The sequence below is a fragment of the Lycium barbarum genome, chromosome 11 (genome assembly GCF_019175385.1).
Source record: "Lycium barbarum isolate Lr01 chromosome 11, ASM1917538v2, whole genome shotgun sequence".
Taxonomy (NCBI): domain Eukaryota; kingdom Viridiplantae; phylum Streptophyta; class Magnoliopsida; order Solanales; family Solanaceae; genus Lycium; species Lycium barbarum.
The window spans coordinates 21,984,733-21,998,646 of NC_083347.1; positions in this window are offsets into that span (position 1 = coordinate 21,984,733).

Consider the following 13,914-nt stretch of genomic DNA (forward strand, 5'->3'; position numbering starts at 1 on the left):
CTAAGAGGAGGTTACGTATCCAGCATGATTCAGAGACAACATTAGCAACCCCCCTATTCTGCTTCCGCACTAGAGCGGGAAAGAGTAGGTTGGCGCTTAGATGGCCAGGATATCAAATTATCTCCCAAAAACACGCAATAACCTGACGTCGAGCGTCTGGTGTCTGGACATCCCCCCCCCCCCCCCCCCCCAATCAGCATCAGTGTATGAAACCAAATCAGTAACTAAAGATGAGTAGAGATGCAAACCATGATCAAGAGTACCCTGAATATACCGAATAATCCGCTTAAGAGCAAGCATATGCGTATCTCGTGGAGCATGCATATGAAGACAAATTTGTTGTACGGCATAAGAAATATCCGGTCTGGTGAAGGTAAGATACTGAAGAGCACCTGCAAGGCTCCGGAAATGAGTGGGATCGTCACACAGATCGCCAGAAGAGGCACTGACCTTCAGTTTAGTGTCAACCGGAGTGGAAGAAGGCTTACACGAGGACATTCCTGCACGTTCAATAATATCCGTAGCATAACTTCGTTGTGATAGAAACATACCACCCTTGTGACGGGTCACCGCAATGCCAAGAAAATAGTTCAAAGGACCTAAGTCCTTCATAGAAAATTCTGAGCCAAGAAGGCCCATAATAGAACAGCGGAGAGCATTTGAAGAAGAAGTAAGAATAATAGCATCCACATATAGTAAAATGTAAGCCAAGTGGTGCCCTTTGCGATAGATGAACAAGGAGTGGTCAGACCTGCTATTAGCAAAACCAATGGAAGAAACAAAGTCAGCAAATCTTTTATACCAAGCTCTCGGTGCCTGTTTAAGCCCATATAAGGACTTGTGCAACAAACACACATAATCGGGACGAGATGGGTCTCTAAAACCCATAGGCTGATGCATATAAACCGTCTCCTTGAGCTAGCCATGAAGAAATGCATTTTTGACATCCAACTGATGAATGGGCCAATGTTTAGATAGAGCTAGACTTAAGACAGTGCGGATCGTTGCTGGCTTCACGACCGGACTGAAAGTCTCACCACAATCAATGCCAACCTGCTGTGTTTTGCCATCACCTACAAGACGGGCTTTATGCCTCTCAAAATCACCATTAGACTTTTCTTTATGAGTAAAAATCCACCTAGACCGAATAACATTCACATTAGGTGGACGGGGTACCAAATCCCACGTCTTATTTTTAATAAGAGCATCATATTCATCATCCATGGCCAATTTCCAATTCGGGTCACGTAGCGCATCCAACGGTTTACGAGGTATGGGGGACTTGGTAACCGCCGCATGTAGATTAAATGGGTCCTTGGGTTTGAAAATCCCGCGCTGACTACGAGTGACCATGCGTGTGTGGGTATTGGGCTGGACAGGTGGAGAAATGGTCGAGTTTTAAGGGGTGATGGGAAGCTGGTGGGGGAGAGGGGCGGACTGGTCCTGCGTAGAGGACGATGGAGGATGCTATCCAGGTGGGGAGGGGTCGGCGTGGTCCTGAGTCATAGGCAGCGACGGAGGGGGACAGGGCAGCGGTGGAGGGCTGGCGGCTATATGATGGATCAAGTAAGGAGAGAGGCCATCATCAAGGAAGTCATAAGAGGTGGGAGCCGGAGTATGGATTTTGAAAAACGGAAATTGAGTCTCATCAAATAAAACGTGACGACAAATAATGATTTTATTTGAGGATAAATCAAAACATTTGTAGCCACAATGGTTTGGTGGATATCCCAAAAAGACACATGGAGTTGACCGAGGGTGCAACTTGTGAATAGTAGTAGACGGAAAAAGGGGATAACATAAACACCCAAAGAGTCGGAGATGAGAATAAGATGGTTTCCGTTGGTAAAGGACCTCTAAAGGTGATTTGTGACCCAATAGCTTACTTGGTAAAATATTAATGAGATACGTCGCCATTTGCAATGCATGATGCCAAAAAGACGGAGGAATGGAGGTGTCACGCCCCGAACCATGGCCTGGGAGTAACACGGCACTCGGGCCTTGCTTGCATGTGTCCGAGCGAACCTCATGGCTTGCTTGTCAACATGGGCATCAAAACAACATAATCTATATGATGCAATTTAAATGAATCAAGAAAATGTAATTTGCGGAATAAAGTCTTGAAATTTTCTCATAGCATGAAATATCATGAAAACATAATAGTCTGCAAACATGAAAGCACAACTGACTCTGTGAACTAACATCTGTCTATGAAACCTCTAATACATGTCTGAATACTAACAATCAGGACATGGCCCTGGACTACCATAAACTGAATACTAATGCAGACTCCATGTTGAACCCCGAGAGGAGTGGGGCTCACCAATAAGCTGATAACTGAAGTGATCCTACTGCGCAGATGTATGCTCCTGAAAACCGGTATCTGCACTGTGAAGTGCAGGCCCCGGGCAAAGGGACGTTAGTACATGGTGAATAGTACTAGTATGTAAAACCTGCTGAAACGAAGAACATGGCACAGTATAGGTATAGGACATGAACTGAAACTGAATGTAACTTGGACATGAGCATAAAACATGAGTAAAGTCTGAAAACAGTAAATCAATGGAAATACATGTATGTAAAACTGCTTGTAACGTGGGGAATGCTATAGTATAACCGACAACATGGTCTGGTACTTGCGTCCTACCAGCAGAACACTCACAACCTTGCCAGGGATATGAGATTTAAGTAATAATAAGCATGTAAGGATCCAAACTGCATAATGAAGGTGTTGTCTCCTTGCTGACAACCCTTATCCTACGGTGGCTACGTAGTTTCAGGCTATCTGAGCCTTCTCGGTTAACTAAGCAATTCCCAAAACATGAACATAATATAGTTGGCTAAGAAGCCCATGATTTTCGTGAAATAACTTGTAAACATGATTTCATGAAATATCTTGTAATATGGTTTCATGAGATAACTTGTCATAGTCTTGCAAACATGTTCTTGAGTCATGAGTAATAACAATAGTTCATAATTATATATATATATATATATATATATATATATATATATATATATATATATATATAATTGACTTGAAAACATGCTTGTAACTTGCTACATAAAATCATAAAGTTTCATATAAACATAATGAGAATACATGAGGAAGAATTCATGATTCATGGATTAAGCTAGGGTTCCTAATAACCGTAATGGAAGATTAGGAATACAATAACGAATATAGATACAAAATTCATGTACATAAATACGGGCTACCCATATGTTGGGTTTAATGCCCTAGGGTTTGAACTTCATGGATATCAAGAAACGGAGCATGGGGAAGAACGTAGAGATTCCCACATGTGGATGGAAGTTCTACATACCTTAATTGCTTCAAAACTTGAATTAAAGACTTGAGCTTTGAAGAAGATTTCCAAAATCTTGAATTCTTGAACCTTGAGATAGGTTTTCTTGAAAACCCTAGTCTTGGAATGATGATTTCTTGTTTAGATTACAAGGATATGTAATAGAATTGATTTGGAATAATTAGAGTAGGCTTACCTTGGTGTTCTTGATGATGGAAGAGGGTAGGAAGTCGTTCTAGGGCTTGAAGGAATGAAAAATAATGATTTGAACTGATATGGACGAATATATACTGTTCTGGAAAAATTCATTTTTCGGCCCAGTTAAATACTGGCCGTATTTTGAAATACTGGCCGTATTTTGAAATACGGACAGCACTGCCTCTCTTCAGTAAAATGGCCATAACTATTTGCACAGATGTCTGTTTGACCCCCATAATATACCGTTGGAAAGGTATTTCAAAGCTCTACAACTTTCATGAAGGACGTTTTCCCAAATTCCAAATACATTTTGCAATACGGGCCGTATTTTGAAATACGGTCCGTATTTAACCATTTGACATCAAATTGCCAAATTCCAGAATGCTCAGAAATCCTTGGTTTCAGTTTACGATTTGAAATACGGGCCGTATTGTGAAATACGGTCCGTATTTAACCATATGACATTCAACTACCAGTTTACGATTTGATTTACGGCCCGTAAACTGAAATACGATCACTGTTCATGGGCGTAAACCACCATCTTACAGCTGAAAAGGAAATTTCCAATTCCCACATTCTTTATCTGGTTTTCTAAGTCTAGGATCATGGTCAAAGCTTAGGTTAAAGGTACGGGGTGTTACAATATCTCCCCCTTGGGATCATTCGTCCTCCAATGATGGGTCATGGTTAAGAACATGGCTGGACATGGCTTGAATTCATGAACATGAAAGAAACATGACGTAAAACATAAGAGCTTGGCATGGTTACGTGGGAACATGGTCATGGATCATGAGAACTGAGTACGTGATTACATGGAAACATGTACATGGGGAACATGAAACTGAGTAGCGCCTACATGAATGAGAATCATAAAACATTTGTCCTCGATTTATGGCTAGTGGTTAAGAATCGCTACTAACTCTGGAATCTACAAAATTTATGGTAGGACTTCCTTCATAATCCGGACCCTCACGACATTTCTCAAACGCCTGCCAACTAACTAAAGTACCAACACATAACTCACACGGTATCTTAATACGCTTGATGTGACATAACGTGATTACTGGATCTTGAATGTAGCTAACATATATACTGAGCTGGCTTGAACACACGGATATTGGCTGAATGATTACATGATTACTATGGGGTTTGGAAGAAAATCCATAGGCATGAATGACAAGAGTACTGGAAATAGGCACGAACATGACATGATTACCTGGGCATGAGACGCATGACGTGGGACATAAATACACGAATACTGAATGACATGAGTACATGAGTGCTAAACTGTCATGAGATACAAATACGTGTGAAAATGGATATCGTAACATGGGATTTGAATGTCGAAAACATGATTGTTACAACATGAGGGTTGAATACTAAGCGCGCGTAGGATTGGATACTTAGAGACTTAATTATAGACGTTCGTATGTCACCATGGTAATATGAGATAGGAGTATGACTTAGGCTTTGAATGTAAGCGCAACTCGATGCGAATGCAACAGACTTGAGTCGTATAACAAGAATATGATCCTAACATAGGTATTCATAAATCTCTAGCATAGGCATGACATGAATACGTCAAATCTGAGTAGAATACTCTTGAGATAAGTACCACATGTTATATGAAAAGTTATCTATTTGAATATAGGAATGCATCTTACTTCTGCTTATCTTGTTAGCTGTTAATCATGATTATGAATACCTTATCTCATCTTGCTCATTCTCGTGAGCAAATTATAGAGGACTGAGAGAAAAGGAATTATTGATACAATTCACATGAGATACTTTGCTTTAGAGAACAGACATGACATGGTGCATTGTACATGGAAAACGTAACGTGGAACATGCGTACATGGGAACGTGATTCATATGGAACAGCATGACATGAGTCATAGGTACATGAAAAATTTGGCGTTTGTATGAGTACCTACACACCATGGCGTATGGACTTGAGTTCATGAGTATTGAAGTAAGACTAAGGCGTTAGTCTGACTTGCATAGAGCACAAGTTGTAAGCTAACTCTTGGGTACTCAAAGACTAAGGCATGGATAAAACATTACCTTTAGAATTTAGATATACCGAAAAAAATAGGACATGGTTCAACATAGCTTACTCTTATCACCGCGAATAAACGCCCGTGTTATAAATAAGGCACATGAAAGAATGGATTAAAGGCATGTATAACTCGTTCCTCGAGCATCTAAGACATGGATAGAAAGTCACCTTGAACATAACGAGACCTAGATACTTAGCGAAAGGAAAAAAGGAATCATGTCGTCATGATCGTAAAACATTAGCTAAAGGAACATAAGCATGAATTACATAGAAGCATGGGTAGGACATCCATCTTGGTTCACCTTCATTATTATCTCACAAAATCATTGTTACAATACCGTTATAAATGGAATGCATAGCGAAATGAATTGGGGCACGAGTATGTGGTAACATGGATAACATAATCATAGGGGTCAAGATCATCATCAGATTTGAAAAGCACTTAGATGCTAGAACATGGACATGAGTATAAAAGCATGATAGATACGTGAGACCTGAATGCAGTTTTTTTTTTTTTTTTTTTTTTTAACTTTAGACACGAGCACACCTGATGTGCGAAACATGAAAGGACATTCCCTTGCATACCTTACTATCATATGAAGTCTTAATTCTTGTATCTTAAACGCAGAGTATCAATCTCTAACATGGGCATGATATGGGTACGAAAGGCACGAGTAGAGTACGTCTGGGCATTAGTACCACATAGTACATGAATTACTCTGGAATTGGAACCGTTATACCCTTAAAACCCACTATTCGCTCTAGAACTTTATCTTATAACATAATTACCTAGTACTTGATCTCAACAATATGATAAAAATCACATCCTTAGAGCTTGTATAACTTCATTCTCTTGGTCTAGATACAGTTAGGACCTTGGTCTCTTGGTGATTGAGTCGCCGATTAATTTCCGGCTTAGACGTTGGCAAGCCTGAAACAGCCGTAGTGCCCATAAGACTAGGAGTGTCACCGTGGCCAGAGGCATTTGGTGTTCCCGTCCCTTAAACACATAGAGATAAAAAAGGTTTAACAGTTGTGGCAAATAAAAGAAATATGTTATAGAGATCTAAGAAATATAAATAGTAATCCTATACCAAATACAACAGAAGAGCACGATAGGTTATACAGAAGAGTAAACATACCTAAACAGGATAGTATCTCGAACAATTACTCTTTTCTAGAGAAAAGTATTTCTATGACACAGGTAGAAAATTTCCTATTAGAAATTTTTAATCAAGAACCCCTTCTAGTTTTTCAAGAACCAGATCTTCAAGGTCTGAAAAGGATTAAACATTATAATAATATTAAGTGGAAATACCAATTTTCAAAAAAGAAAAAGAAATTATTATACTGTATAGATTTCTTTAAAAAAGAAATAAAATCTTATAATACCTTAAAGAACCTTAGAGTTCTTAGTGAAGAAAACTTGAATAACGTTCTATATCAAATAGAAATATCAAAGAGATTACTTGTAGACTGCAGGGACAGGTTAGTAGTGATAAAGTATAGTGACAATTGGTGTCAAACCCAACTTGATCTAATCACTGCCTCTTATTAATCATGAGTCTTACAAGTATGATTAACAAGGTTAACATGTCAACAGAGGCTACTAAGGTAGCTAAAGTTGAAAATGATTTACAAAACTGGAGTATTCCAAAGGAACCACTCCGTCAAGTTTATAAAACAGGAAAGTTTGATTTTATAACAAATTATAACATCAAAACTTGTGAATCTACAATTGCTATCAATAGTTCATCAGAAACTATTAAATTGTTATCAGTTCATGATATAAACAGATATAAGAAAAATTATAATTTTCTTCATATAGGACTTGTCCAAGTTGCTGTCAAACCTCTTTACAGATTAGGTTTAGACACCCCTTTATGTCTCTTGTTAAGAGATGATAGGTTATTAAACTTTGATGATTCCTTGTTAGGAGTTTTGCAGAGTAACCTAGCCAATGGCCCGGTTTACTTTAACTGTTATCCAAATTATTCGGTTGCTATCAATGATCAGAATATATTGGATACCTTAACTCTTAATATTAAAACAAGAAACATGAATAGCAAAGTTAATACCAAAGAAATAGCTGTCATATACAGAGTGTATTACAGACTAATGAAAACAACCTTAGCTCCAAAAGCTAAAAACATAAGTCCAAAAGGAGTTACTATGCTCATGGAATCAAATCCACAACATAGTAGCATTTTTGTACCAAGAATGATAAAATGGAATGAAATTTTATCCAAAGATGAATGGCATTTTAATGCCATAACACAGCCAAAGGTAGAACCAGAGAGTTCTAACATTGGGCAAGTTATTCAATATCCGGATGGATCTATAGACCTAAAGTTCCTTAGATATAACTCGGCAAATGAATCATCTTCTGGCAGTCGCATGTCGTATTCTCTACCTTCGACTAGTCAAAGAATGTCTTTTTCAAGACCTTCTTCTTTTAAACCCCCGGAGGATGTAGGTGAAAATCAAGATCCCTTTATAAAAGAGATTAATAAAAAACTTAAAGGAGTATATTTTAACAAAACTATCCCTAAAGTTTATTATCATTCACAACAATCTGAAATAAATTCAGGAAGCCCTACTGCTAGTGATATGAATCTACAGCAGGAAGAAGAAGATACAGGAGACGCCCTAGCCATGATTAGGTGCAACGATTTTAAACTAGACCTTAAAACTTTAAATGAAGATTTTAAGAGTCAAAAGAATAAAAGAAAACTAGAATGGTATAAAGACACATTCAGTATCATAGATAGATTAAACCATCAAGAAGAATGGATAGATGATGTAAAAAGATGTAAGAATAAGATAAAAAATTTCAAATGGTTAGTATTAACAAAGAAGATCCCCAACCAAAAGGAATCTCTAACTATGATAGTTAATAAATGGCATACAAAGGCCAAAGGAATAGTTGAATCAACTATTCCACCATTAGAAGAAATTTATATCCCAGTAGGAAAAGAAGTAATAACTGCATCCCCCTTCAAGAGAGAAGGAAACAATCTGGACAGTGATCCTAAAACTAAGGATATCAATTAGATAATCCAGCAGAATAATTATACAAACCACTTATTACATGTAGTATCAAACCAATTGGTAAAAGATACTAATAAACAGATAACTCCAACAAGAGCTAGTAGTAGCACCAGTTCTAGTATGGAGAAACATCCTACTATTAAATTACCAGAATTTTCCAAAGAAAAGTTCCCTCAATTATCCGAAAAATTTGACATTGAGGATAAAGATCTTTTAGATAAAATCAATAAACAATTAAAAATTATTGACACCGCTTCAAGTAAAACAAAGAAGCCCACGGGTACTAAAACGTTAACAACATTAAAAACCAAAGAAGTTCAAAAACTGACTAATAACCCAAGATATAATTCAACAAATAATTATTACAAAAGGCCTTCGTTCCCTGATGTTCAATTTGAAGAAGATAAAAGTCAGATTCAAACATCACACGATGGAACAGGAATAACAAGTTGGAACATAGATGGCTTAGTAGAAAGTCAAATCTATAAAATCATTCATGAAATGGGAATGGCAATAACTGCCTACAGGATAAAGAATGCATCTGATAAATATGCAGCCCAACTAGTCATTTCTGGTTTCACAGGAGTATTAAAAAATTGGTGGGATAACTATCTTACTGAAGATAACAAAGCCCAAATTCTAAATGCATTAACCATAGGAACTGTTTTTAAAATGCAAGGTGAAACCCAAGTGGCTGTTGATGAAGCAGTAGAAGATGCTTCGGCAACACTCATTTACAGCATTGCTAAACACTTTATTGGAGAATCAAAACTTTTCCAAGATCGTAGTTTAGAACTTTTAAATAATCTTAAATGCCCCAAATTAGATGATTTTAGGTGGTATAAAGATATGTTTTTAGAAAAAGTCATGATAAGAGAAGACTGTGGTAATGACTTCTGGAAAGAAAGATTTATTAGCGGTCTACCACCCTTGTTCGCCGAAAAGGTCAGAACTAAAATCAAAGATAGGTTTAATGGAAGAATTCCTTATGAAGACCTAACTTATGGTGATATAATTAGTTATATAAATGTCACAAGTCTAGAACTTTGTACAGATTTAAAATTAAAACATTATCTGAAAAAGGACCAACAACAGTCCAGGAAGGAATTAGGAAGCTTTTGCCAAGACTTCGGTTTTGAAAAGATTTCTGCCCCATCCAAGATAAACAAAGTAAAGAAGAGATCTCCAAGTTCTAAACTTTACCAAAAGAAGAAAAAAGCTAATGATAAATCTTATAAAACGAAACCCCGTAAAAGATCACTTAAACAAAGTGCTAAGGATATATGTTGGACATGTGGCAAAAAGGGCCATAGATCCAATAAGTGTAGTGTCAATATAAAAAAGAAAAAGAAGATAAATCTTCTTGAAATAAATGACAAGATAAAACATGAACTCTTCGTTGTCTTAGAAGAAAATGACAACACATCATCTTCTGATGAGAGTAGCGACATTGAAATTGAATTAGACAGCAGTTCCGATACTTCTGAATCAGGAAGTTGTGAATGTACAGGAACTATTTTTACTTGTAGTCAGAATTCAATTAGAGTTATCTCTACAAAATCAAAAAGAGTTCTTCTAGATATCATTAATGATTTACCTAGTGATGAAGCTAGGAAAAACTATTTAATAGAATTAAAAGATATTCTTCTTAAACAAACAGAAGAAAAACCTTCTATTAAACCATTTAACATGAAAAATGTTATGAATAGGTTTTCATCAAAAGATGAAAAACCTACCATTAGTGAACTAAAAGGAGAACTAATCTCTGTCAAAAATGAAATAAAAGATATTAAATCCCGTCTTAATAAAGTTGAAATGGATTATCTAACTGATCAGGTTCTATCTCACAAAAGAGTAACAGAAACTCTCGGAGAAGATAGTGATGATAATCAATTAGATAAAAATGATTCCAGTGATAACCAAGACGATGATGAGATCATCGAAACATCTAATGAAATAACAGGAAAAGTAGTTCAAAAACTGACTAACCAAAGAAGTTGAAACTTTGTAATACATAGTACTATAAACAAAATTTCTTTTTTGACTGTACTATAATTCTTTTGAGCAGGATTCCAGATCCCTGATGTGAAACGAACTAATTGTTCTAAAGAAACTGAGGAGAGTCTTTGTTTAAGAATTCCACCGTATCCTTCATCAGAAGCATCGGTTTCGACTATCATAAAAATGTCTAGGTTTGGAATACCTAGACATGGAAGTTTTTTGACAACAGACTTGATTTTCTTAACCGTCTCTGTTTGTTCTAGATTCCATGGGACTGGATTTTTTCCTGAGACGCCTGTAAAGAGGTTCACAGATTTTCCTAATGTTTGGAATGAAATCTGCAACATAATTAAGACTTCCTAAAAACCTTTGTAGTTGGGTTTTGTCAGGAATTTCATCTGGAAATTTGGATGAGAACTCAATGGCTCTACAAATGGGTTTATAAGTTCCTTGGTATAGATCATGTCCTAAAAATCTAATTGTTGTTTGAAACAACTTAATCTTTTTAGCACTGACTACTAGACCATTGTGTTTGATAATTTTAAAGAAAATGTTTAAATGTTTGAAGTGAGAATCAATGTCCTCAGAAAATATTAATACATCATCTATATAGACAATAGACATATTGCTATAAGGATTGAAAATATTGTTCATAATATTCTGAAATTCTGATGGGGCGTTTTTCAACCCGAAAGGCATAACATTCCATTCATATTGTCCAAATGGGACATTGAAAGCAGTTTTATATTTATCTTTTTCAGCAATTTGAATTTGCCAAAATCCTGATTTCATATCAAACTTACTATAGACATTTGCCTTATAAGTTCTTTTTAATAAGTCTCTTTTATTAGGTATCGGGTACCTAAGCCATTGTAAAACCTTGTTTAGAGGTTTATAATTGATAACTAACCTGGGAGATCCTCTTTCTTTTTCTGCATTTTTATTAACATAAAACGCTGAACAACTCCAAGGAGATCTAGAAGGTCTTATTATCTTCTTTGGTAGAAGATCATTGATTTCATTTTTACAAGTTTCCATTAATTTGTGGTTCATTTGAATAGGTCTTGCCTTTGTAGGAATGGCCTGTTCTTTGAATTCATCCATATATGGTAACTCGACAATGTGTCTCTTTCTTTCCCAAAAAGCACTTGGTAATTCTGAACAAACTTCTTGTTCAAGTTTTTCTTGAAAACTTGTTATTTTTCCCTCTATCTCCGGGGTTTTTAAAGTTTGTTCAATTCTTTTAACATTGATTTCGTCTTTTAAATACGAAATTTGATTAGTTAATAATCTTATTTTAAAAGTGGTTTGTGATCTAATAAGATCACTCTCTTTTTGAGAAATGGTAGATACGTAAGGAAATTTAATTTCCTTTCCTAATACCGAGGTATAAATTGCATCCAATCCTGAAAATATGGTTTTAATTGGGTTATGAATGGAGTTCCTAAGATAACTTGTTCATTGATATCTCTGGTAACTACAAAATTATTAATAAAATAGATTCCATTGTTACAAATATGAGCATTTGTTAATTTGTAATCTATTTTTAATCTTTCTCCAGTGGTGGAGTATAATTTTGAAGTACTTTTTTCCAAATATTTTGTTGGTATTAATCCTTCAATGATGCAGTTTTTATCTACTCCTGAATCGATTAAAGCTATTTTATCAATCTTCATGTTTCCTACTTTTAAAGAAATAGGGACATGCCAACTTTGAGATTTAATAACTGTAACAGCTTTTCCTGTTATTTCATTAGATGTTTCGATGATCTCATCATCGTCTTGGTTATCACTGGAATCATTTTTATCTAATTGATTATCATCACTATCTTCTCCGAGAGTTTCTGTTACTCTTTTGTGAGATAGAACCTGATCAGTTAGATAATCCATTTCAACTTTATTAAGACGGGACTTAATATCTTTTATTTCATTTTTGACAGAGATTAGTTCTCCTTTTAGTTCACTAATGGTAGGTTTTTCATCTTTTGATGAAAACCTATTCATAACATTTTTCATGTTAAATGGTTTAATAGAAGGTTTTTCTTCTGTTTGTTTAAGAAGAATATCTTTTAATTCTATTAAATAGTTTTTCCTAGCTTCATCACTAGGTAAATCATTAATGAGATCTAGAAGAACTATTTTTGATTTTGTAGAGATAACTCTAATTGAATTCTGACTACAGGTACAAATAGTTCCTGTACATTCACAACTTCCTGATTCAGAAGTATCGGAACTGCTGTCTGATTCAATTTCAATGTCGCTACTCTCATCAGAAGATGATGTGTTGTCATTTTCTTCTAAGATAGCGAAGAGTTCATGTTTTATCTTGTCATTTATTTCAAGAAGATTTATCTTCTTTTTCTTTTTTATATTGACACTACACTCATTGGATCTATGGCCCTTTTTGCCACATGTCCAACATATATCCTTAGCACTTTGTTTAAGTGATCTTTTACTGGGTTTCGTTTTATAAGATTTATCATTAGCTTTTTTCTTCTTTTGGTAAAGTTTAGAACTTGGAGATCTCTTCTTTACTTTGTTTATCTTGGATGAGGCAGAAATCTTTTCAAAACCGAAGTCTTGGCAAAAGCTTCCTAATTCCTTCCTGGACTGTTGTTGGTCCTTTTTCAGATAATGTTTTAATTTTAAATCTGTACAAAGTTCTAGACTTGTGACATTTATATAACTAATTATATCACCATAAGTTAGGTCTTCATAAGGAATTCTTCCATTAAACCTATCTTTGATTTTAGTTCTGACCTTTTCGGCGAACAAGGATGGTAGACCGCTAATAAATCTTTCTTTCCAGAAGTCATTACCACAGTCTTCTCTTATCATGACTTTTTCTAAAAACATATCTTTATACCACCTAAAATCATCTAATTTGGGGCATTTAAGATTATTTAAAAGTTCTAAACTACGATCTTGGAAAAGTATTGGTTCTCCAATAAAGTGTTTAACAATGCTGTAAATGAGTGTTGCCGAAGCATCTTCTACTGCTTCATCAACAGCCACTTGGGTTTCACCTTGCATTTTTAAAACAGTTCCTATGGTTAATGCATTTAGAATTTGGGCTTTGTTATCTTCAGTAAGATAGTTATCCCACCAATTTTTTAATACTCTTGTGAAACCAGAAATGACTAGTTGGGCTGCATATTTATCAGATGCATTCTTTATCCTGTAGGCAGTTATTGCCATTCCCATTTCATGTAGGATTTTATAGATTTGACTTTCTGCTAAGCCATCTATGTTCCAACTTGTTATTCCTGTTCCACCGTGTGATGTTTGAATATGACTT